The sequence below is a fragment of the Equus przewalskii genome, chromosome 7 (genome assembly GCF_037783145.1).
Source record: "Equus przewalskii isolate Varuska chromosome 7, EquPr2, whole genome shotgun sequence".
NCBI lineage: Eukaryota > Metazoa > Chordata > Mammalia > Perissodactyla > Equidae > Equus > Equus przewalskii.
In genome coordinates, this window is record NC_091837.1 from 62397114 (window position 1) to 62422034 (window position 24921).

General features: G+C 35.1%; 1 long non-coding RNA gene across 1 annotated transcript in view; it reads left to right on the plus strand.

Moving 5' to 3' along the window:
- Nucleotides 1-1249: 1249 nt before the first annotated feature.
- Nucleotides 1250-24921, plus strand: part of LOC139084543 (uncharacterized) — a 68710-nt gene continuing 45038 nt past the window's right edge. Inside the window, exons 1-2 of the long non-coding RNA XR_011542000.1 lie at nucleotides 1250-1507; nucleotides 1857-1893. This is a non-coding gene — a long non-coding RNA (uncharacterized lncRNA). The remainder of the gene's footprint in view (nucleotides 1508-1856; nucleotides 1894-24921) is intronic.

Genomic DNA, 24921 nt, shown 5'->3' on the forward strand with positions numbered 1-24921 from the left:
ACACAGTGAGCTGACACAGGGAGATGAGACCCAGTGATTTTTCAGTAGGAAAACGGATTTCAAAATATGGCAGGAAATAAACATCCCTAAAGTTTCTGCTCTAATAACTCTGGGGTGGGACCTATGAGTGGGCATTTCTAACAAGTTTCCAGGTGATGATAATACTATTGTTTTCTGGGTCCCAGACTTTAAGAATCACTGGTCCCACCCAGTTCACCCTCCTATTTTGACAATCGAAGTAACTAAAGCCCAGAAAGATTCATAGTTTCTGGAAAGATTCAAATATTTGTGTGGTAAAAGTATTTACTCTGCAGATATTTATCAATCACTTACTAGTGCCAAGGGAGTGTTCTTTCTACCCTTCCCATTAACAGAATGTGGCAGAGTGACCATCCAAAATTCTGAGAAGGAAATTGTGCTTTTGCCAAATGCCCTGTATGGACACTTTCAGAGGGCATTTGTCTGTCTTTCAGGTTAAGGAGGGAAGATCTGCCACCCAGTGACTGACCTCAGTGGCCTGGCTTCCTGCCCTTGACCCATCTGCAGGCGAACACGGCTGAGCCTGCTCTGGCTCTAGTACATTCTCTTTTCTTGGATGCCTCCACCTCAGCCAGGGAATTCAGCTGACAAAAGAGAATTTGTTTAATTTTATCTTCGAAAATATTATCCTTCCTTTTTATGACAGGAAACTTGGTTAAGAGAGGAGCATGTGACCCAGCTCCCCAGATGGGTGATCATCTCCTTCCCTGTAGAAAACTGTGGAATGACTTGCCGGGTAGCTGCCCAGCTTGGGGTGCTTGAATCAGTCCTCAGTGAGGAAAACATCAAGGCAAAGATTTGGGCAGGAAAGCTTACGTCCAACTAAGGAAATTGCTTCTAAGAAGGCTTCACTGTGGGGTTTCCTATTAGGATGTTTCCAGACAACAGGTCAATTATTTCTCATTCCGATGCTGAAACTAGTGGAAGGAGGAGATCAAAGGGTTACAGCAAGAGGTTAATGACTGAAATAAGTTTAACAAATAAAGACAAAAATTTGTTCTCTGCACACAGCATGGAGCCAACCCCTAAGAGTCACTTTAAGAATAGGTCACAGAGTCAAACACTGCAGAGCTTGCTATAGAGGGTTAGGCAATTTTATAATGAATAATGGCGTTTATATAAGATGATGGTTTGAGCTGGAAGCTGAAGGCTGCCGACATCAACAGTAAGTACTGACCTTACCACCCGTGAGAGAGTCTTATTGTGTTTTGACCAGAATGGGAGGCTCAATGCCCACACAGGCTCATCTCCAGATATGCAGTAATCTGCTCTCATTATCCAGGCTTCCTTTCTGATTAGCCAGAGGTCAAAGAATCTGGACTTGTACATGCTGACTCTCTGGCCTACTGACAATGGGTGGCAGGGACAGGGCAGCCTTCAGCCCTAAGTTAGAGAAAGTCCCTCTCCGTGTCCTCGGCTTTAACTTCAGTGACAAATTGCGGGGATAAGATCTGCTGATCGGAGTGAGGTAGGATTCTTTATAAAAGTCTTCTAGAGCAAATGAGTGCATGAGAATCTGACACAACCACTCACGTACTTTGACACAGAGAGAAAGATTGGAGCAGAGTGTGTGTGTGTGTGTGTGTGTGTGTGTGTTTCTGCATGTGTTGGGATTGGAGGATAAAGGAACAGACTGGTGAAAGATGCTTTCCCAGAGAAAGAATCACTTTTACAAGCATGAGAGAGATGACAAAGGTGGTGCAGCATTTGTTTTTGAAAATCAAATGAGGCCTTATGCATCCACAGGAGTGTTGTTCTTAAAAAATGTGACCCTGAGAGGATATACACTTCTAAATAGCCTCTGTTGTTCCAAACAGATCTGGAATGCCCCTTTGGATGTTGCCTTCAGAGCTGGTAATGTATTCCTTTCAAATATTCTTTATTATAATACAGTGTCAACTTTTTTAAAAGGTAAAATTAAGGGAAAAACCCTATGTTTATCTTGTCTTTGTTTCTTAGGATTGGGATGAACTTGGGCATGTCACTTGCCTTCTGTGGGCCTCAATTTCCCCATTTGTAAAGTTAGAATAAAATAGTATCTACCTCCTAGAGTCTTTGGGAGAATTAAGGGAATCAATATACTTTAATGGCTTCAAACAGTGCCTGTGATATAGTAAAAAATAGCTCTGTAAAAAGTTTGCTAATGCTTGAGTTGAGACTTGAAAAAAAATGCAAGTAACTAAATTGAGCAGTACATTTTTTGGTGCAAAATGATTAATGAGACATATGTCATGAGACAGAAACTCTTGGCATTCTTGTGTCTAGGATCATTATCTACCACCTTCCCCAATATTTTTATCCAGAACCTTTCTGTCAGACTTATGCATGACCTCAAGGGGTGAAAAATTCTCTAGCTTTGGGGAAAGTACCTCCAAACTTTGTAAATTTACACTGAATACCCTCTTCAAACTCATTCAGGAAACAGCTTCACGGGTGTCCAGAATTCATGACATTTTTCATTCCCCACAGATAATTAAATGATAACTTTAAAATTCCACAGAAAAGAAAAGTTTGCTTTTCTTTAAAAGCCACTGCCAGTTACGCTGACCCAGTATTTTAAAACTTATTTACCATGTAAAGAAAAGCCAGAGTCACAATGCTCATCTGAGTATAGAGGAGTCAAAAGAATGTCCTTTATCTTTAATAAAGTATTGCTAGGACAGAGGGCTAAATCACAAATTTTCGGCTATCCAGGCTACTATGCCCCCTTAGCAAATAAGAGTAATTTAAAACCAATGGAAAATCTCATATGCAGTCAGCTATTTTATATACATGTACATACACAGTTTAAAGAGAGAAGTAAAAATAAACAACTTAGATGAAATTTGGCTGGCTTTATAGTATACTCTGACCTAATCTCCTGCAGTAATAACTTCAAATCCAGCCTAATAGAATAGCATGAGTAACAGCATTTCATCTCAATGAACTCAGCTTGGCACTAAATAGGCTCGGGGCTATTCTGTAAAATTTTAAATACTTCCTCTTGACCACCTGCACACATTCCCTTGATTTGCATTTATTTGATTTTAACGTTTTTGTTTTGTTTCATTTTGTTTTGTATTTTTACTTTCTAATAGAGAAGGATGAGATGTATGGAATGGAAAATTGCTCCAAATATGCCCCAAATCTCATCCCCCGGGCATAGCTCCAAGTATCCTCAGTGGGAGAAACAATTGCTGAGGTCTATGGAAAGCGATTCATGTTTTTCTAAACATTCCTCTTTCCTTTTAGAAGACTAATACATGAAAATTTGGCAAACAAATCTCATAAAATAAAGCAAAAATGATTTGGGCACAACACTTTTGGGATACAGATTGCTAAACTTAATGGTCTGCAGTATCCTTCATGAGAAATGAAGTCAGTATCCTAGAACCAAGCAAGGAAACAAGCTATATAAATCAACGTGGAAAGAAATCACACTAATGACTTTCCCAATTTAAAGAAATGTCAAAGGCGAGCATATAAATGGAATGCAATCAATATGAATAATAATAAATAACTATCATGAGTACTGAACTTTCCATCAAAATTTTGTTTTAGTGTTCTGGCATATTCTAGCATTTAAATAATTCTAAAACTTTTTAAACATGTACAAACAGGGATGAATTAAAGTACTCCTTGTTTTGGAAGGGGGCAGATGTTGAAATGATGGAAGAATCACACACACAAAAATCATGAACATGTCATGGCAAGTTGACAACTTTTCCAAAAGTTTCTATACACTTGAAGATTGCGCATGTTTAATAAAGGATATTAACTCATGTGAAGCTGATTCATTGAGTTAGTACTTAACCTGTCACTAAGTATTTGAAAGATGATAAAAAAACAAAAAATCCAGGATGGTATTAAGATGATATCTTTCCAATGTTTTACTAGATTAACAAAGAATGTTGACAAAGAGTTATCAGAGACCAAAGATGCCACTAAAACACAGCGTTTACATATGTAACGTTTAAATTTACCTTCTCAATTTCTAAGAGTTTACTCTTCTTTCTGTGACCTAGTTTCTTATGGAGCAGATAAACAGGGAGAAATTAGGAAAAGAAATGGAGAACAAAGAACAGAATTTCTTCGTTGCTTCCATGTTTTTTCCCCGTCTATATAAATAGAACAATGAAATTCAGTGTGAAAGACATGAACATATGGAGGTCTGAATCTGAGTCTTGACTCTGCATTAATAGGTTATGTCATTCTGAATGAGTAATGTAACTTCTCTGAGTCTTATTTTAATTCTATTCAACATGTGGGTTTGGAACCTAACATAATTACCTTTTCACATTTTAATCACGAAATATTTTAAGAATATGGAAAAGTGCACCACATGATATTACAATCATACATCTACTGCATATTTTTAACAAATGCTAATATTTTGCCATATAATTTGAACATCATAGAATTTATCTATCTTAACTTTACAATTCAAAGAATTTTAGTAAATTTACAGAGTTGTGTAACTGCCACCAAAATCCAAGTTTAGAACATTTTCATCACCCCCAAAAGATCCCTTAAATGCCTTTCATGTCAATCCTCATTCCAGATGGGAATTTTCTGGACATCTCATGTATGGAATCATATAGTAAGTGATCTTTTGCATCTGCCTTTTCCCACTTAGCATAGAAATCAGCAAACTGCCACTCACAGAACAAACCTGCCTGACTCCTATTTTTGTGAATAAAGTTGTGTTGATTACAGCTGGACCCATGCATTTATAAAATATCTGTGGCTACTTTCCCCTACAAGGGCAGAATTGAGTGTTTGCAACCAATTGTATGGACTGCACAATCTAAAGACTCTATGATCTGACCCTTTAAAGAAAACGTTTCCGTATCCCAGACTTAGCATGTCTTTAAAGTTTATCACATTGTAGCACGTTTCAGTACTTCCTACCTATCTGTTACTGAACGGCATTCCATCTCATGCATGTAACACATTTCCTCTATCCATTCACCAGCTGATAGGATCGTTTCCAGTTCTTGGCTATTATGAATAATGTTGCCATAAATATTTGAATATAACTCTTTTTGTGGACATATGTTTTCATTCCCTTGAATAGATACCTACAGGTGGAATTGATAGTCATATGGTAAATTTGTGTTTAACTTTTTAAGAAGCTCCAAAAATTGTCTTCCAAAGTGGCTACACTATTTTACCTTCCCACCAGGAATATTGGAGGGTTACAGTATCTCCAGAGCCTCACCAATACTTGTTCTTTCCTGTCTTTTTTATTTCGGCTGTTCTAGTGGGGGTGAAATATTACATCATTGTAATTTTAATTTGTATTTCCTAATGACCAATAATGTGAACCATTTTTTTCATGGGTTTATTGACCTTTTGTCTATTGTCCTTTGTGGAGTATTTATTCAATTGTGTATTAAATTCAAATTCTGGACACAGTCCTTTATTAGATTTATAATTTGTAAATATTTTCTCTCAATTTGGCTTATCTTTTCAATTTCTTAATGATGTCTTTTGAAGTGCAGTTTTTAATTTTGATGGAGTTTAGTTAATTTTTTTCTTTTGCTTTTTTTTTTAATGGATTGTGCTTTAGGTGTTGTAGTTAAGAAATTTTTGCCTAACCAAAGGTCATGAAGATTTTTCCCTATGTATTCTTCCAAGACATTTATAGTATTGGCTCTTACATTTAATTCTACTATCCAAAGTAATTTTATATTTTGTGTATGATGTACGTGTTTAAATTCATCTTTTAGGATGTGGATATCTAATTATCTTAGCAAAACTTGTTGAAAAGGTTATCCTTTCTTCATTGAATTACCTTGATGTCTATGTCAAAAGTCAACTCTTTGTGTAACAGCTGATTTTTAGACTCTCAATCCTCTGTGTCTATATGTATGCCAATGACACACTATCATAGCTACTGTACTTTTATAAGTTTTGAAATTGAAAAGTATAAGTCCTTCAACTTTGCTCTTCTTCAGTATTGTTTTAACTATTTGAAGTCTTTTGTATTTACATGTAAATTTTAGGATCAGCTTGTCAATTTCTGCCAAAAAATAAAAACACTTGCTGGATTTTTATAAGGATTGCTTGAATCTGTAGATTAATTTTGGAATACTTGCCGTCTTAATAGGAAGTCTTCAAATCCAGGAATATAGGATGTCTCTCCACCCATTCAGACTTTTATTTCATAGTTTTTGGTGTTCAAGTCTTGCACTTCTTTTAAATTTATTCCTAAGTCTTTTATTCTGTTTGATGTTATTGAGAATAGAATAACCTACTTTTGTTTTCTGATTGTTAATTGATTAAATATAGAAATACAGTTGCTGTATCATGTACTGTGTATCCTTGCTGAATGTGTTTACTAGTTCTAACAGTTTTGGGGTTTGGGGGGAGGGTTGTTTTTGTGGGTAGCCTAGGATTTTCAACATAGTGAATGATGTCATTGTCAAAGATGGCTTTGCTCCTTTCTTATCTGAATGACTTTTATTTCTTCTTTGCTCCTGGCTTCACTGGCTCTATTACGATGTGGAATAGAAATTGTAAATGTGAACATCCTTGCCTTGTTTCTTATATCACAAGGAAAACATTCTTTCATCATCAACTATGATGCTAGCTATAGGTTTTTCATAAATGACCTTAATCATGTTGAGAAAGTTCCCTTCCTAGTTCCCTAGTTTCCTATTCCTAGTTTGTTGAGAGTTTTTACAACTTTGTCAAATGCTTTCTCTGTATCTATTGAGATGATCATCTGATTTTTGTCCTATATTCTATTACTATGCATTACATTAAATGATTTCCAGATGTTACATTCAATTCTCTAACATTGTGTTGAACATTTTTGTCTCTATATTGATAAGAGATATTGATCTGTAGTTTCTTTTTTTTAATTACTGTTTTTGTGTGACTTTGCTGTTAGATTAATACTGATCTCATAGAATGAGATGTGAAATGTTTTCTCATATTCTATTTTCTGGAAGAGCTTAAGGAAGATTGGTATTATTTCATTTTTAAATATTTGGCAGAGTTCCTTACCGAAGCCATTTGGGCCTGGGCTTTTATTTGTAAGAATATTTTAAATTACTGTTTAACTTCATTACGTGTTTAAGATCAGTCAGATTTTCTGTCTTCATGGTTCAGCTTTTGTTAATTTGTTTCTTTCTAGGAATTTGTTCATTTCATCTAAGTTACTTCCTTTGTTGATATAGTATTTCCTTTAATCCTTTTAGTCTCTGTAGGGTTTGTAGTGGTGTCCTATTTTTCATTTCTAATTTGGGCAATTTAAATGGGTTTTTTTTTTCTCTTGTTCTGTTTAGTTACATGGTTGCAATTTTGTTGATCTTCTCAAAGAACCAATATATAAAAGTGCCTCCTTCCCTAAAGTCTTATCAATAGATGTTCCCCAGTGTTTCAAATTTTGGCCTTTTGAGTCACAAGAAAGCATTATCAATATGATTTAATATGCTTTTTCAAAATTATACATAAGGTTAAGTATTTTTTTCACATGTATAAGATTTTTATTTCTTGGGGCCTGCCTGGTGGCATAGCGGTTCAGTTCACATGCTCTACTTTGGTGGCCCAGGGTTTGCAGGTTTGGATCCTGGGTGTGGACCTAGCACCACTTGTCAAGCCACGCTGTGGCAGCATCCCACATAAAATAGAGGAGGATTGGTACAGATATTAGCTCAGCAACGATCTTGCTCAGGCAAAAAGGGAGGGTTGGCAACAGATATTAGCTCAGGACCAATCTTCCTCACAAAAAATAAATAAATAAATAAAAGATTTTATTTCTTGTTCAGTGAACTGCTTATATCTTTTGGCTACTTTATATTAGATTATTGGCCATATTTTTACTAGATATTTAGAAGTTTTGGTATATAAAGACATGAGCCTTTTATTTGTACTATAAGTTGCAAATATCTTCTGATTGTTTGTCTCTTTTCCTCGGATTTTGCATGTGGTCTTTTTGCTATACAAAATTTTCCATTAAAAAAATGTAGTCAAATGTCTCTTTCTTTTTTATTACCTTCTTGTTTGAGTCACAACATTTTCTTCTCCCCAAAACAATGATATAATTTTCTTATATTTGTTCTAAAACTTCTTTATTTTCATTTTTACATTTAGACTTCTGGTTTATTTGAAATTTATATTAGTGTATAATGTGATATTTGGATATGATTCTATATTATTCCAGATGATTATTCAATTTTCCAACGTTAAACTATTGAGTTGAGATGGCAGCTTTATCATATACCAAATTGTTAAATGCACTCAAGTTGATTTCTATGTCTGGACTTATTCCACTTCCCTGGTCTGCCTATTGATAAATGCATAAATATTGCACATTTTTAACTTAAAGAGGCCCTATAATTTCCAACTGAACATAGTGCCTTGTTTTTTAAAGGATTTTCTGGCTATTCTGAGTTTTATGTCTATATAGATATAAATAAATATATACACATAAACTTTATAATCAACTTTAACTCCAAAAAGAAAGTTGACATTTTTAAAAAGATCAAGCTTAACTCAAAAAGAATTTACCTTTTTTGGGTACTGTTGAGCCATGATATAGAAAGACAAGCTTTCTTTCCATTTTTTTCAAATATAGGATTTTTTAACAGTGATTTAAAGTTTTCATTATATAGGTTTTGCACGTTTTTGTTAACTTTTTTTCTAAATATTTTACTAGAATACTTTGGTGCTCAGATTGATAAATATGTAAGATTTTGTGAAGTACTTTGTAAGAATTTATGGTGATCTCTATGCTATTTTTCTTCATAGATCTATCAATATAACAAATAATTTTATTGCAATCTCCTAATATTGAAAATGTCTTGTAGTCCTGGCATCAATCTCAGTTTGCTAAAGTGTATTTTTAATGGTTGTTGCATTGTCTTTGCTTTTATTTTCCTTAATACTTTTGCAACAATATAGATATTTGAGATCTCTCATAAATTTCATATTGTGTTCATTCTCAATCACATTTTTGTATCCACGGTTTATTTGCTTTATAAAAGAATTTGGAAGCTTTTTTTTCCCTCCTCTTTGGATTATCTGATATTTATAAAGTTGATAAAATTTCCCTGTGAAACTGTTTATGCAACTTACTTGTGAGAGATGCATTTTATAGTGTAATTCCTCAAATTCCTTTTGGTTATTTGTCAGTTTAGATTATCTCCAGTGCTGCTAGTTTTGGTCAATTATATTTTCCTAGAAAGTAATCTATTTTATCTCGATTTTCAAACGTGTAAGTAGAATTGTGCAAGAGAAATCCTGTTAATATTTTTGTAAATAGTTTTCCTTTTATATTTTATTTAAAATTTCTCTAATTTGGTTAATTTGTTTAGTCTCTTCTTTTTCATTATTTAAACTAGAATTTTGCATTTGGTTGATGTTTTTAAATGTCATTTTTAATGTATTTATTAAATTTAAGCTTTGTTTTTTTCTACTTATAATTTCTGCTTTTGTTTTTATTAATATATTCCTTCTGCATCCTTTTAGTTCCCTATTTTATTCTTTTCCAGATTTTTGAGTTGGATATTTAATTTATTTTTCATTCATTGATACAGATATTTAATACTAGGAACTTTCTTTTAACCATTACTTTAGTAATATTCTATAGATTTTAACATGGCTGTTTTATTATCGTTATTTTCTAGAAATTCTGAAATTTTGTTCTTATTTCCCTTTTATTCCCTGGGGGTTTAATAGAGATTTTATACAGTTCTAGAAGAAGTACATTTAAAATTTGCTGTTAATTACTATTTTTTCCTGACTGCTATTTTTATTGTTCCCATTTTTAATTCATTGAGGTCTTCCTTATGGTCTGATGTGTGAAATATTATTTGCAAATATTTTCACATATACTGAAAAGGAGTTGTACTCTCTATTTTTGGATTCCTAGTTTTAAAATATATTTAAAAGATATCAGAGGAACTAAATTGAATGGAAAATGATGTAACATGAGAAAAAGTATTGTTATAATTCAAAACACTAAAAGATTAAAGGCAAGTGATTATAAGATGTCTTTGAGAGATACAGAGAACTATTTGATAAAATCCAAACACTTTCATGTAAAGCAACACATATCCCTCAATAGAGCAGGAAACAAATTCTTAATATGGAAAAGAATATTTACTGTTTTCAAGCATTTTTAGATCCAATTTGTTTAATCACTTTCAAATTTGTCATTATCATGTGCATTTTTGTACTCAAATGTACATATTTGATAGATAATATCTTCAGTAGGGTAAATACTTTACTTCACCCTCATTTTTGAATATTGATTAGTTAGGTATAGAATTCATAAGTAAGAGGGTCACTCACAATTTTCAAGGTTGATTCTAATGCAAATTATCTTGTCATTTAACTGTTGTCCCTTTGTAAATAATCTGTCTCTGATACATGATAAATTTTCAGAATTTCTTTTTTGTTTCTTGATTTGTTTTGTTTTGTTTTTGTCTTTGCAATTCTTATTCTGTAATACTGTAATGAGACAGAAACACTTTGTATCCAACAAAATTATTCTTTCCTGCTTTGATAGCAATTATACCATAGTCAGGCAAATGGATAGTCTATATTCCCAGGCTTCCTTGCAATTAAGGGTGGCCAAGGGGTAAAATTCTCTACAATGAAACAGCTTTTAAGAAAGTAGGCATGGTAACGTACAGCTTAGTGACTATAGTTAATAATACTATGTTGCATGTTTGAAAGTTCCTAAGAGAGTAGATCTTAAAAGTACTCATCACAAGAAAAAAAATAGTTTATAACTATGTATGGGGACAGATGTTAACTAGACTTATTGTGGTGATAAACAAGAAAAGAAGGAAAGAAAGTACACATGTTTTTGTGACCTTTTCCATTCCACTGGCTAGCAATGGATGGTAGCAAGTCTGCACAAAGGTAGAACTATAAAATGTCAGGATTAGGGGTCTATAAATCGCTACATAAAAGAGAGCCACTCATAAAAGAGAGCACCTGGCCTGGATGGTTTTCCAAAGGAGAAATAAGCTTCAAAGCATTTGAGCCATTATATTTTAGGATTTATTTATAGAGTAATTTAATCTACCCTAACTAATAAAATGTATTTACAAAGGCATTGTTTTTATTTATCCTGCTCAGAACTCAGTGTAATCTTTCATCTGAAAACCCATGTTGTTCTTCAATTTTTAAGTTGCAATTTACACTATATTTTCAAGCACTTCTCCCTCTTTCTGTCTAGTCTCATCTTCTATGAGTTTTTTAAAACATCTTTCAACTTCCTTCTTTTTTTTTCCAGGTCTTTTAACTACTTTAGCTTGAGACTCCTCAAAAGCAGAGTTAGGCAAACAGTAAATAGCAACTGGTTTATTAGAGAATGATCCCAGGGAAGCATGCCTAGGCGCGAGGTGAGTATGAGCTTTGAAAGCAGTGTTAGGGACTGAATCTTGTCCCCCTCAAAATTCATATCTCGAAGTCCTAACCCCAGCAGCTCAGACTGTGACTGTGTTCGGAGATACAGCCTCCAAAGAGGTAATTAAGGTAAAGTGAGGTCATACGGGTGGGCCCTAATCCAATATGGGACTGATGTCCTACACAGACACTGTATTATTTTTTTACTCAGGCTGCCATAACAAAATAACACAGACTGGGTGATTTAAACAACAGAAATTTATTTTCTCATAATTCTAAAGGCTAGAAGACCAAGATTAAGGTGTTGGTACTTTTGATTTATCCAGAGACCTCTCTCCTTGGCTGGCAGATGCCTCCTCACTGTCCTCACATGGTCTTTCCTCTGCGTGCAAGCATTACTGGTATCTTTGTGTGTCCAAATTTCCTCTTCTCATAAGGACACCGGTCAGACTGGATTAGGACCCACTTTAGTGGCCACATCTTAACTTAGTCATCTTTTAAAGACCCTGTCTCCAGAACGCAGTCACGTTCTGAGGTACTAGGGACTAGAGGTTCACCGTAAGGATTTTGGAGGGACACCATTTAGCACAAAACAGATATACACAGAGGGAAGACCATGCAAAAACAATGGAAGAAGGTGACTACCTACAAGCCAAGGAGAGAGGCCTTAGAAGGAACTACCCCTACCAACACCTTGATCTCAGACTTCTAGCCTCTGGAACTGTGAGAAAATAAATTTCTGTTATTTCAGCCACCTAGTCTGTGGTACTTATGGCAGTCACAGCAGTCTAAAACAGACAGGAAGCCATTACTGGCTGAAATCAAAAGCAAATTACCACTGTGAGCAACTAGAGCTCAATACTCTTGGGGACTTCTAGGGAGGTATTGTTGAACATGGCTCAAAATTTGGGGCCTTTACCCACCAACTCCCATATAATATTTATTGAAGCTGCTCCCATGGACATTGGTTCCTTGACACTTGCAGCATTTTCTGTGTATGGTCTAGGCATGTTCTAGCAGCCAGGGAATGCTCGCAGGCAAAAAGCCGTAGGAGATTGCAATAAAAAAATCATCCACATGCAAATGCATGGTGTTTGTCGGGGGAGACATGAATGGGGAATTCACAGTGTAGGCTTCGCCACTCTCCAAATGTGTCATTAGTTTCTCTCTTTGTTGCATTTGAGTAAGTATGTAGCTATTGTCAAATCTGTCCTATAGTTCTCACCTTAGCTGTTTTGTATTTTGTTTATTATATCAATAATGCAACTGATGAGGAAATTTGGTTGTTTTTCTGGCATGCAAAACTAGAGAGTAAAATCAGTTACAAAAACAATTATACACAATATGTATAAATATGATTAACCTTGTCTTCATAAAAGAGTGGATATTATATCTAAATCTTGAAAATGTATAAAGTTTTACAGAAAAAAACATTTAAATATAATATAAAGTAATCATGAGACATAATATGCCGTGAATATAGCATGCAAACAGTAAGACTGTACACCTAGAATATAGCAAAAATAGCAAGTAAAGAGGCTCATTAAGTCTAGAGTAGGTCCTAAACATCTCTGCAATAATAAAATAAAAATAGGTAACTGATGTGGATCTGCATTTGAAAACGAATGACCTAGAAGATGCTAGATTCATGTTAAACAAATAAAGATGTGACTAATAAAATTTTGAAAAATAACTGAAATTATGACATAATTTACACTGTTGTCTTCTAATATCAGGCAAAACAACACCATGACTGATAAATAGAAACGTATCATGGGCAGTAAGGGCACTGACGAACCTCTAGGAACTTCCCATATGGTCTACAATTTATGAACTGTTTATATTAATATCATTTCATCTATATAAATGTAACCTACGGAATGCTAAGCATGTCTTTTAATTTGACACCTCCTCCTGTACAATTCATCAATCAGAACATATCAAATAAACCTAATTATTTCTAGCACCTCTCTTTTCAGACGACGAAAAAGCAAATTTTTGTAGTTTTCCAGGAACCCTCTGGGATATCTAAAGGACAATACTAGATGAAAACATATCATCTAGGACTTTATTTGGGGAAGGCAAATTATCAAAAGTTCTCAGGAGATTTGAACATTTGATTAAGAGAGGATCATGGGTTGCTGTACAATAAAAATTTACTACACGTTTAACCAAAGTAACAATAAAATATTTTAAAAAGTAACATGATTTTTAAAGAACTTTAGTCTTTCTTAAGTGAGAAACCTCTGTTTACTTAAATAATCAAGGATATAATTAAATAAATATATACCATGGAAAACACAGAATCTTTGTTATCCAGGCAGATTACACAGAAGGTAAATTATATCTTTTACAGCGTCGTTTAAGCAGAGACCAATAATACAAAATTATTTATCCATTTTAACAGAAAGAAAACCAAATTCTAGTTTTACATTGTATAATATTTGACACTACAGCTCTTTTTGAATGTCTTATAAATAAACCCATCAAATTCTAGCCAGCTTTGACCATAATAAATAAAATTGCCTTTTCACAAGGCTGTACGAATTTCTACGTCTATATACATTTCCTATGACAGAACTTTTCAAGGTCCGAAATGAACATGTTCATTATAAAGCCCAAATGTATATAGCCACTCTTCGCCAAATAAAAATGAGGCCAAAAATATGTAACTTAAAATTATGCTTAGCAATTAATGTTTCAGTATTCTATTCTAGTTTATTCTTCTAGGTATACACTGAATATCCACCAACTAACTCAATTTAGCATCAGTTCAAATTTTTCAGTTACCTGAAGATCTTCAAAATTATCTTCAAGCTAACATATTATAAAACATAATTGTTATTGAAATAAAGTTTATCAGAAAAATGATTTAATTTGGTTTCATGAATTTACATGTTTTTTTTCTTTTTCTGAGGAAGATTAGCCCTGAGCCAACACCTGTGCCAATCTTTCTCCACATTTTCTTTTTTTTATATGTGGGTTGCTGCCATGGCATGGCTGACAAGTGGTGTGGGTCCAGGCCCTGGATCTGAACCTGTGACCCTGGGCTGCTGAAGCAGAGTATGCCTAACTTAACCACTATGCCACAGGGCTGGCCCCACAAAGTTACATTTTTAATAATCTTAAACCCTTAATAGAAGTAATGATAATTTACTTAATCAGTAAGCCTATATAAGTTTAGAAAGAATAAAGTAAAACATAAATCTTCTTGTATGTTATACTTAACACTGACAAATCAGAGAAGATACAGCTGCTGTTACTGGACCAAACATATTAAACTAGTCTTATATGCCAAAAATTTGCATAAATTATGTGAACTTGAACTCTTAAAACATTTCTGAGTTAACAGTAACTTTTATTTTTCACGTTAAAAGCATTAGAAGTTTAGTTTCTTTATATTGTGGAAAGTTTAGGAATATTCATTAGTTAGCATTAGTGCTTATTTATTTCTACACTAATTAAAATAGAACTCCTTTAAAGGATTGTATAATTGACTTTGGGAATGCCTTTAGAGGTAGAAGAATATTATGCACTTATGCAATGAGAGGTAAGGGCCTTTCTGAGTTACATATAAACACACAGAAATATAGACAGAAAAAGCCTATGACTTCTATTGTAAAATTTAGTCATGGGTCAAGCATAAACACATAAACACAAACTTAGCCATTCAGATATACACTTCCTAGTAGTCATGAAATTCTTAACTTATTTGTGCTCAAAATAAACAAATAGACATGGGGCCACCTGGTCTCTGAATTGCTAAGTTCACACATTCTGCTTTGGAGGCCAGGGTTTCGCTGGTTCAAATCCTGGGTGCATACCTACACAGGGCTCCTCAAGCCACACTGTGGCAGTGTCCCACCTACAAAATAGAGGAAGATTGGTATAGACGTTAGCTCAGTGACAATATTCCTCATGAAAAAGATGAAGATTGGCAACAGATGTTAGCTCAGGGCCAACCTTCCTCATACACACACACACAAAACACAAATAGACAAGACTAACAAACTAGATTCTCCGTCTTTCTCCCAAGAAATGTAAGATTGCTATAAAACATCAACCAATTTTTATAGATATTGCCAAATGATCAGACAAGGAAGCCAAGAGATGCTGGTACCAGAAATCAAGTGAGTAACCAGAAGGCATCAAAATCAATTCCTTATCATGAAGGAGATAAAGAAAACTCAAGAGGGGCCAGCAGAGTGGGGCAGCAGTTATGTGCGCACATCCTGCTTTGGGGTCTGGGGTTTGCTGGTTCAGATCTGGGGTGCAGACCATGGCACCACTTGGCAAGCCATGCTGTGGTAGGCGTCCCGCATATAAAGTAGAGGAAGATGGGCACAGATGTTAGCTCAGGGCCAGTCTTCCTTAGCAAAAAGAGGAGGATTGGCAGCAGTTAGCTCAGGGCTACTCTTCCTCAAAAAATAATTAATTAATTAATTAATTAATTTTAAAAAAAGGAAAAAAAAGGAAAACACAAAACACAGGTAAAGAATTGGGTTCACGGTTGAGTCCCCAGATCACCAGTCAGGGGCAAGGCAAAGGGGCTCCAAAATGCCTCATTCTCTAAGCTGAAGAAATAGTGTTGCGAAGCCAAGGACCCAGCCCACCTCACTCACGGCACCAAATCAATGAAAGATAAAAAGCAATAGACAATGAAGGAGATAATTTTATTCAGGTTCTTACAGTAGAGAGAATATTCACTAATGACAAACTTCTCAAAGAAAAGGAAGGGGCTCCTTATGGGCGTCAGGAGGAAGAATAGAGGTCAGTCTTATCTCTGAATATGGAAGGAAGGGCAGGGCAGTCCTTTGCCGGTAGCTATTTCTTAGAACAAAAAGAAGTGGAAGTGCTCCTTGACCATTGCTCTTTTCTGGGAATGAGTCATTTGAAATTCAACATTGTCAGAGTTTTCTTTATTTCTTCATGTAATATTGAATTTTTGATTGTGTGCCTTTCTTTGGTGAGGTTGTTTATTCTTTGAAAGTCCTGTATGCCACGGTATATGAAAGATTCAGGACACAGAGGTTTCTTATCTGTATCAACTTGGGTCCAGAGATTTCATTCATTAGAGAACAATTTTAAGATTAATTTATTGTTTTTGGTTTACTCACTGCACAGGTAGCATAAACTCAAACCAAAAGTAAATGCAGGGCAATGTCCTATGGTTTCAATTTTTTATCCCTATTTTCTTTCTCCTTCTCTCCTTTTTCTTTTCCTTCTTTGACATTCAACGCCTAAACTAAAAAATAAAACGCAAACTTGCTTGTACCTTTGTGAATCTCTTTGTGTAGAGTTGTCTAGTAGAAGTGTTCTGAAGGTGGCATTCCCTGGGAAAAGGTTTATTAAGGAGTGCTCTTGGAATCAGCACCAGTTGGAGGGAAAAGAAGAATGTAAGATTGGGCAAAGGGAGGATTCAGGCTATGCGCTACCAGCAGAAGACTTGGCTGCCCCTGTGAGGAGTTCTGGGGGTGGGATAACCCACAGATTTGTCCTGAGTTGGGGTGAGAAGCCAGGCGTTTATGCCCCTATGCCCAGCCATTGGACGTGGGTCAGCCCAGGAAGGGGACATGAGTTTGGGTAAAGTGAGTCTTCAGTTGAGGCAATACTCGAAGGGGACTGATAGGTGAGTTATCTGCTATAGCTGGGGAAGTAAGTCTTTTATTCCTAAAAGGATCTTGACAGCCCAGTGCAGTGTCCACAAAGTATTTTCCAAAAATAATGGGGAAAGAATTTGGATCCCTGGGATTTATGCAAGAGACTCAGTTCTAATTTAATCACTGTGCTCAGGTTCAAGCTCTTATTTCCTGCCCCTGGTCTCTGAGTGTTAGAATCTTAGTCTGTAATTTTGAATCCTTATAGTTTATTGTAAATTTTAGGGGTGTCAGCTTCCTCTTAAAGCTTTTGCCTTGATTTCTCTCTTCGATTTTAGTCCATTGGTATTTCTCTTTTTTTAGAGTTCAATTCAAAATTTGTATTTTACTCATAGTTATTTTATAGCGTCTTCCAGATCATTTTATTACTTTATGTTCCTCGGGTTCTAAAACTCCAGCTTCCCATACGGACTCTGTGTCACTGAGTCTGCTTCTCGGTATGGGTTGTACTTGTTGCCTGTGACTCATTTCCTGTATTTTCAGTCATAGAGGGTCCTGTCCTCATCAGTTCAGTCCACTAAGATGATCAGTGTTTCTTTAACATAATAATGTTTACCTCTGATATGTTATGATTTTAATTGTGAAATGCTGCTCTAATTTCCTTTTTTTCAAAGGATTCCTTGAGAAGTAATGTGTTCCATAAAGTTTAGGAGACACACTATTTCAGAGATTTTACTGATAAAATCAGAATTAGAAACTTGCATTGTTTGACCTTGACATATGCCATTATTACTAAATAGGAAATCTCCATCATGTTAACATCAATTTTAAGTAAAAGAAGAGGGCACTATTTATCTAAAAACCAAGTTAGTCCCATGCCACAATCACATTTATTATCATTCATTCTTTGTATATATTGTTAAGTGTGACACCTGTCTTTGCCAATAAAATCTATAATCCTGGAGAGTAGATAATGTATTTTCAATTTTCTTTGGCCTCACCCACATTATTTGGGACAAAGCCCAAAAATATATGGGTATTTAGTCCTTATGGAGGCACAGAAGGATGCAGAGAAGAGAGAGGGAGAATGCCAGAGTGAGAGGTTGCCAGATATATTGGCAAGCATCTTGGCAACATCTTACCTGGGGCGGCAGCATGACGCAGTAGCTTCTGAATCAGACAGACATGAGTTTTCATCCCAGCTCTGTTGTGCACTGAGTAACCTTGGGCAAGTACTTAAAGTCCTTTCACCTTACTTTTTTTTCCACCTGATAAATGCAGTTAATAATAATACCTAACTCACATGGATTTTGAGTATTAAATGTGATAATGAATATAAATCGTCTTATCCCATCCTGAGAAAATTAGTCATTGCAGAAAACATACAAAAAACAGATTTCCTTCCCTTACAGCAGTATTACTCCAAATGTATTCCTGATTATGGTACTTGGATGGATAAAAATGCAGATTCTTTGACACCCTCCTGACTTTGTATCAGAATATTTGTGGATTAGGCCTGAGGAATCTGACCCCCAGCAAAGTGGAACCCTAGCTGCATCTAAAATGGTGAGAGTTGAAATAAAACTTTGTCTTTCTGTTTAAAAAAAATGGTTAGAGAGACAGAGAGTGACGGAGATGGAGAGATGTGCAGGCAGACGGCTGTGGAGGTCAGCAGGAAGCCTGTGACCAGTGATCATCTCTGCAGGACCTGAGAGAAGAATTGAATGGCTGAGCCCTTGCTGTGGCTTGGCTCTCATGCTAAACAGCCCTGCCCAAGGCTGAAGCCTGATCTCCAACAATCCCAGGAACAATTTGGAAATTAATATGCTTGGCGTTCCAATGGACTTTAATCAGTTGAATTACTTTAATCATTGTATTACTTGGCTTTTAAAAAAAATTGTTTAGTGGAAAAATTCTTATGGATAAAAGATAGGGATAAATGACCAAAACTACTGCAGAAAGAAAACTGAGTTCTTTTCTGGAATGTGAAAGAAGAAAGTTTTGTTTTTCTTCTTTGCAAATAGTGTTAAACTATCGAGACCATTCTGTCTGGAAGTGATGCTGCTTTGTGTCTCTGACCTTTATAATATCCAGGGCAACATTTCCCATCATGGAATATTATCCTTGCTGAGCACACCTCCTCACAACTACTCTTTTTTAACTGTAGGCTACAACAAGACACCTAACCTCATGGTTTTCCTTCAAACTACAGTAGATTATGACAATGCAAGGCATATGTTAGTGTCCAAAGTCAAGCTGAGCCCTAAATTCTGTCTCTAAGACAAAGAGTAGTGATTCCTAAACAGCAAACAAAGAGAGAAACAGGTTCAAAGATACTAAATAATTAAGTATCCAAAAATCTGACAATTTACTCAACATAAGGTTGTATCTAATGTTATTACAAGCTAGCTGACATTCTTACTCTGCACACAACACAAGACAGGTGCAAACGAAGACTCAAAATGAACACAATGAAACAGCTCTGGTCCTTGGGGCTCTGTCTTGCCTGATTAATTGGTGGAGACCTGGCCCCCACTGACAATTGCCAAGAACCTGATAGCAGCACAAATCAACCCATCGAAATGCAGAACAAGTGACAATCAGACCTAGGAGGCTGATTTCTTCTAAGCCAGTGGGCAGTGACAATAAGGGTGGTTTTGCCATGCTGAGAGGCAAATAATCGGTTGCCCACCCCCTACCCTACTCTCCAAATGTGTTTAGATTGCTAATGAAAATGAGTCCAGAGGCTTCCCACAGGTCAACATTTTGCACATCAGAAAAACACTATACAATTCAGTTTGAGCGACAAGTCTCCTTAGACACCACACAGGGCTGCTGGAATAGGAGTAGAGGCTTGCAGGTCAAGAGAGGCATGAATTCTTAATGCCCTAGGAGTCCAAGAACAGAATAGCAGGGGCAGTTTCATATTCAATTATTTATGAAGTTCATTTATAAATATAAACCCAATATCTAGACTAGTTGGTACATATGAGAGAGTAGCATGTATATCAATAAATAATATGGACAATTTTGCACTCTATAAAATATTCCTCCCCTTATATCTTAAGGATAAAACCTAACTCATCAGGCAGCATACAATATCTAGTGCCATATATTTCTGTCTTATGAAGAGTGACCCCAGACACAAATATACATGGGTATAAATTTACCATCCAGATATGAAGAAAATTTATTTATTCTTCTTAATTAATTTTTTAAATAACAATGATAGCAGCTGCAATTTAATGGATGCCAATAGAGTATATTTCAAGTAATATAAAGAGAAAATACATCAACTTTATATGCATATACATACATACCCACTTACATATATTTTTTAATCCTCATGAAAATGTTGTAAAGAAAATATAATATCCCCATTTTATGGATGAGGATTAAGAAATTAAGTATTTTGTCCAAAATTAAACAATAAGTGAGTAGCAAAGCTGATGTTAGATCCTAGTACTTTACATTATTTAACCAGAAACTGGTATCTTCAGATATGTGGGTCAAGAGAAGGGATCTCATATTTAGGGGGAGGGGTCTCATCACATTACCCTATTATTTATCTCATGGGAAGTTATAATAATAATTATTTATATCTCAAACATTTTATAGTTTATAAAATACTTTAACATTTAACATTCATTCACTTAAAAGTTATTGAGTACCTACGATGTGCAAAGTATTATGTCGTAGGCTAGAACAAGTGGGAAAAGTGATAACCCCTTCCTTTAAGATTACAATTTAGTGAAGAAAGAGAGGCAATAAGTTTTGTAGTAAGGGCTATGATAACTAAGATGAGCGCACACAGCAGTCAGGAAGTGAAGATGCGGGTCCTCTAAATGAGCTCAGTGGTCAGGAAAATCTTCCTAGTACCTTGTGCTGATTTTGAAACCCAAGTAGGCATCTAATAAAGAAAAGGGGAGATGTAGGGAGAAAAGGTAGACATTTTGAGCATAACATATAGTTTGTGCCATGAAGGTGTGAAATAGGATCATATCTTTATTCAATTGCAAGTGGATGATTCTGACTTGAATAAAGCATACCCATGTGGGAATAGGTAGGAGATGAAACTGCAGGGGCAACTAGAGGCCAGAATATTATTTTTTTAATGTGATAATGGAAGAGTTTTGGAGTTTGAGCTTTAGGCTAAGAAGGAGACTTTGCCAAATGTAAAGACACTGTGGTGCATGGATAGACCTCTGCTTTAGGAAGATCCTCATGGCATTACTGTAGGGATAAAAATGGGTAAATATGGGAGGGCATGGTGATTGTAAAAGATTTATTTGAAACAAAGAATCAAGATAGAAAGCTATTCTTGTAACCCATGCAAGAATAAAGGTCTTATCCAAGGCAATGCTGAGGAATGCCAAGGATGGGATGGGCCCGTAACGGCCTTAGGACTGTACCATGAGAGGTCTGAACTAATGGCTGTAGAGGACTGAATGAGACAGGGGGTTCTGTCGTGACCCTCTGGCCTCTGGCCTGGGCGACTGAAAGTCTATATTTATAAGAACATCAGGACAATGATCTTGTGAGGTAGGGAGACCAGGTAGATATGTTACTGTCATTTTACATCTGAGGGAGCTGAAATCTTGGAAAACTAAAACTAGGGTGGTCTACTATGCTATGCTGTCTCTATTTAAATTTGATCAAACCAAGTAGAGAAGAAAGCACTTACATGACAACATATCTAAATAGATTTGTTTATACTCCCAAGTTAATGGATGGATACCTTATGATACAGTCAGCTTGATCACATAATTAAATTACCTCTAAAAATCTATAAGATACAAATGTAGTTCAAAGAAGTATTAATCAATTCTAGGATTGGTAATTATATTTAATCATCTGAAGCGAGAGGTAAAATACATTGACAACATCCAGACCTTACCTATATTAGGAGGGAATGAGATGGGAGTGGTACTACAAGCCGTTAATTCCAACAAATATCTCCTTCCTCAGCCTTGGTAGAACTTCCCCTGTTAATTAAATTATTATTATTATTAATTTTAATTTTAAGGGAATCGGGAGCAAGGATAATTTATTGAGCTAAGATAAACTGATCATCTGTCTAATTTCCTTGGTTGGATCATAAGATGGATTTAAGTGTGCTATCACACAATCTTTATTCCTTGCCTTTCCGACTCTTTTGATCTTATAGAGGAGATAGGATCTATTCCACTGAGAATGAGACAGGAGGGCAGATTATAGAGGCAGAGGTTGAGGCAATCAAGGAGGTTGGTATTGAGTAAAAAGTAATAGGCCAGAGGAGCCCTTATAGCTTTCTGGGTGCAGGATCCAGGAGTGACCTGATCAGAGCCTAGTCAGGTAACAACCAGCCAGGATGGACTCAAGATCTTCCTTGTTTCCACAGGCTATTTTTGGTAAGATGCCATTTCCAACTGACAACTTCTTAGCAAGTAGATATTATCATTGGGCACATATGTGTTAAAAAGAAAGAACATTCCCAGATGAGAAGACTACAAAATTCATCTCCTACACTTTGATTTTCTGAATCAAATATTGTTATTGTTTATCATCCTTTTTATTTCAAAAATGGTATGTAATAGAATAATCGTCTTTGGTTGTGCAATTCTATAAGATTTAATACATGATCACATTTGTATAACCACTACCACAATCATCACCAAAATAATTTTCTCCTGTTTCCCTTTGTAGTAAAACTCTCCCTTAACCTCTGACACCTGACAACCACTGATCTGTTACTTATCTGTATAGTTTTGTATTTTCCAGAATATCATATAAATGGAATCACACAGTATGAATATTTTGAGACTGGATTCTCTTAGTCAACCTAACGCCTTTGGGATTCACCTACGTTGTTAGATGTATCAATGCCTCATTCTTTTTTTTTTTTTTTAGAATAGCTTTATAAGTTTCAAATACCATACAATTCCCTCTTTAAAGTGTACAATTCAACGGTTTTTTTTGTACAGGTTTTTGCGTAAACATGAGTTTTCAGTTCTCATTTCCTTTGGATAAATACCTAGGAGTAGAGTCCTGGATCAAATGGTAAATGTAGGTTAAACTTTGTAAGAAATGGCCAAACGCTTTTCTAAAGTGAATACACCATTTAACATTCCCACTAGTAATGTATGAAAACTCCGGTTGCTTCTCATCCTTGTCGATGTTTGGTACTGTTAGTGTTTTTTAAAGATATTCTGAACTTGGTACTACACTGTGGCTTTTATTTGCATTACCGTAATGACAAATGCTGTTGAGCACCTTTTCATATGCTCATTTGCCATTTTAATATATTCTTTGGTGAATGTCTTTTCAAATTTTCTGCCCATTTTTTTAAATTGAGCTATTTATTTTCTTATTGTTTTGTTTTGAAAATACTTTATGCATTCTGAATACAATCCTTTGTGTGATATGAGATTTGCAAATATTTTCATCCAGTCCATAGATGGTCTTTTCATTCTCTTAACAAAGACTTTGGCAGGCAGGAATTTGCTTATTTTTACATTTGATGAAGTTCTATTTTTACATTTATTTTTTATGATTTTTTCTTTTGTTGTCATGTTAGAACTATTTGTCTAACCCAAAGTCACAAAGATTTTCTTTTCTTATAGTTTTGCTTCATATTTATGCATATTATTTATTTATTTTGAGTTTATTTTGTATAAGTTTGAGTTACAGGTTAAGATTCTTTTATTTTTTTAATATAGATGTCTGATTGTCCCAAAACAATAATCTTGGAAAGTCTTTCCTTCTCCATCGAATTGCCTCTGCATTTGTCAAAAAACAATTGACCATAGTTGCGTGGGTCTAATTCTAGACTATATTCTGTTTCATTGATTTATGTGTCTTGTTTTCACAATGCCACACTATCTTGATTATAGAAGCTTTATAAGATAAAAATAGGCAGTATGAATATTCCTATTTTCTTCTTTTTCAAAAATTATTTAGTCTATTCTAATTCCTTGTTTTCCATATAAATTTTGGAATCAGCTTATCTATATCTGCAAAAAAGAAAATCCTTATTATCTTTCTTTTTATTGTCATCACCTGCACCATCCTTATACATAACAGAATTTGGAAATAACGTTTTTTTGCTTTTTCTTTTAATTATCATTTCTAATATATCAGAAAAGGATAATGTCCATGTTAACTATCTCTCCCTCATTTAAACTAGATCTCACTACACTTTCTTCCTTAGATCTAACTATGTTTTTCAATTTTCTGTGCATATTTAGATTATTAATTGTCTATGCATTTATATACAAATGTATGTACCTTATATAGTATTTGATGTGTGTGCCTATATATAAATACATAATCACACATTATCACAGTGTATAGTTGTATAGTATTCTTCAGCTTGCTTTCCACTCCCTCTTACATTGAAATCTATCTATATGAATATATGCTCTGATATTGAGCTCTATCGATATGAATATATCCTACCACATGGAGATCAAACCATATGAATATATACATATATACATTATATGTCTTCTGTATCTATAAGTATCAGTAGTCATTCTAAGGATTTTTAATCTCTTCTTTTTAGTGTTCAATAAAGAAGATACCAAAAGAGGATATGCTGGAGTTTTCTATCTTCTGTCCCAGAATGTAGAGATAGGAAAGAGTGACACTCCCACCCATATAGCATAATGAAACCAAACTAACTTCAAATTAAGACTTTTGCAAAAACCATTGAAGAACAATCATTTGTGCCCAAAATAAGAGGAAAGTTCCTTCCTGAGGGCACAGAGGAGACTGGAGGATTTCTTCATCTGGAGTAGATGTAACCTGACACTAGTAAGAAAATTCTAGCTAACAGATTTGACAACTTTATGAAGGCACAGTGTGGGCTGGTGGGAGAACATGAAACCCCTGGGGCAGAAAGTGGGAGTCACGTTGTCACACAGGCTCTTTCCTATAACCCCACTTAGTGCTCAAA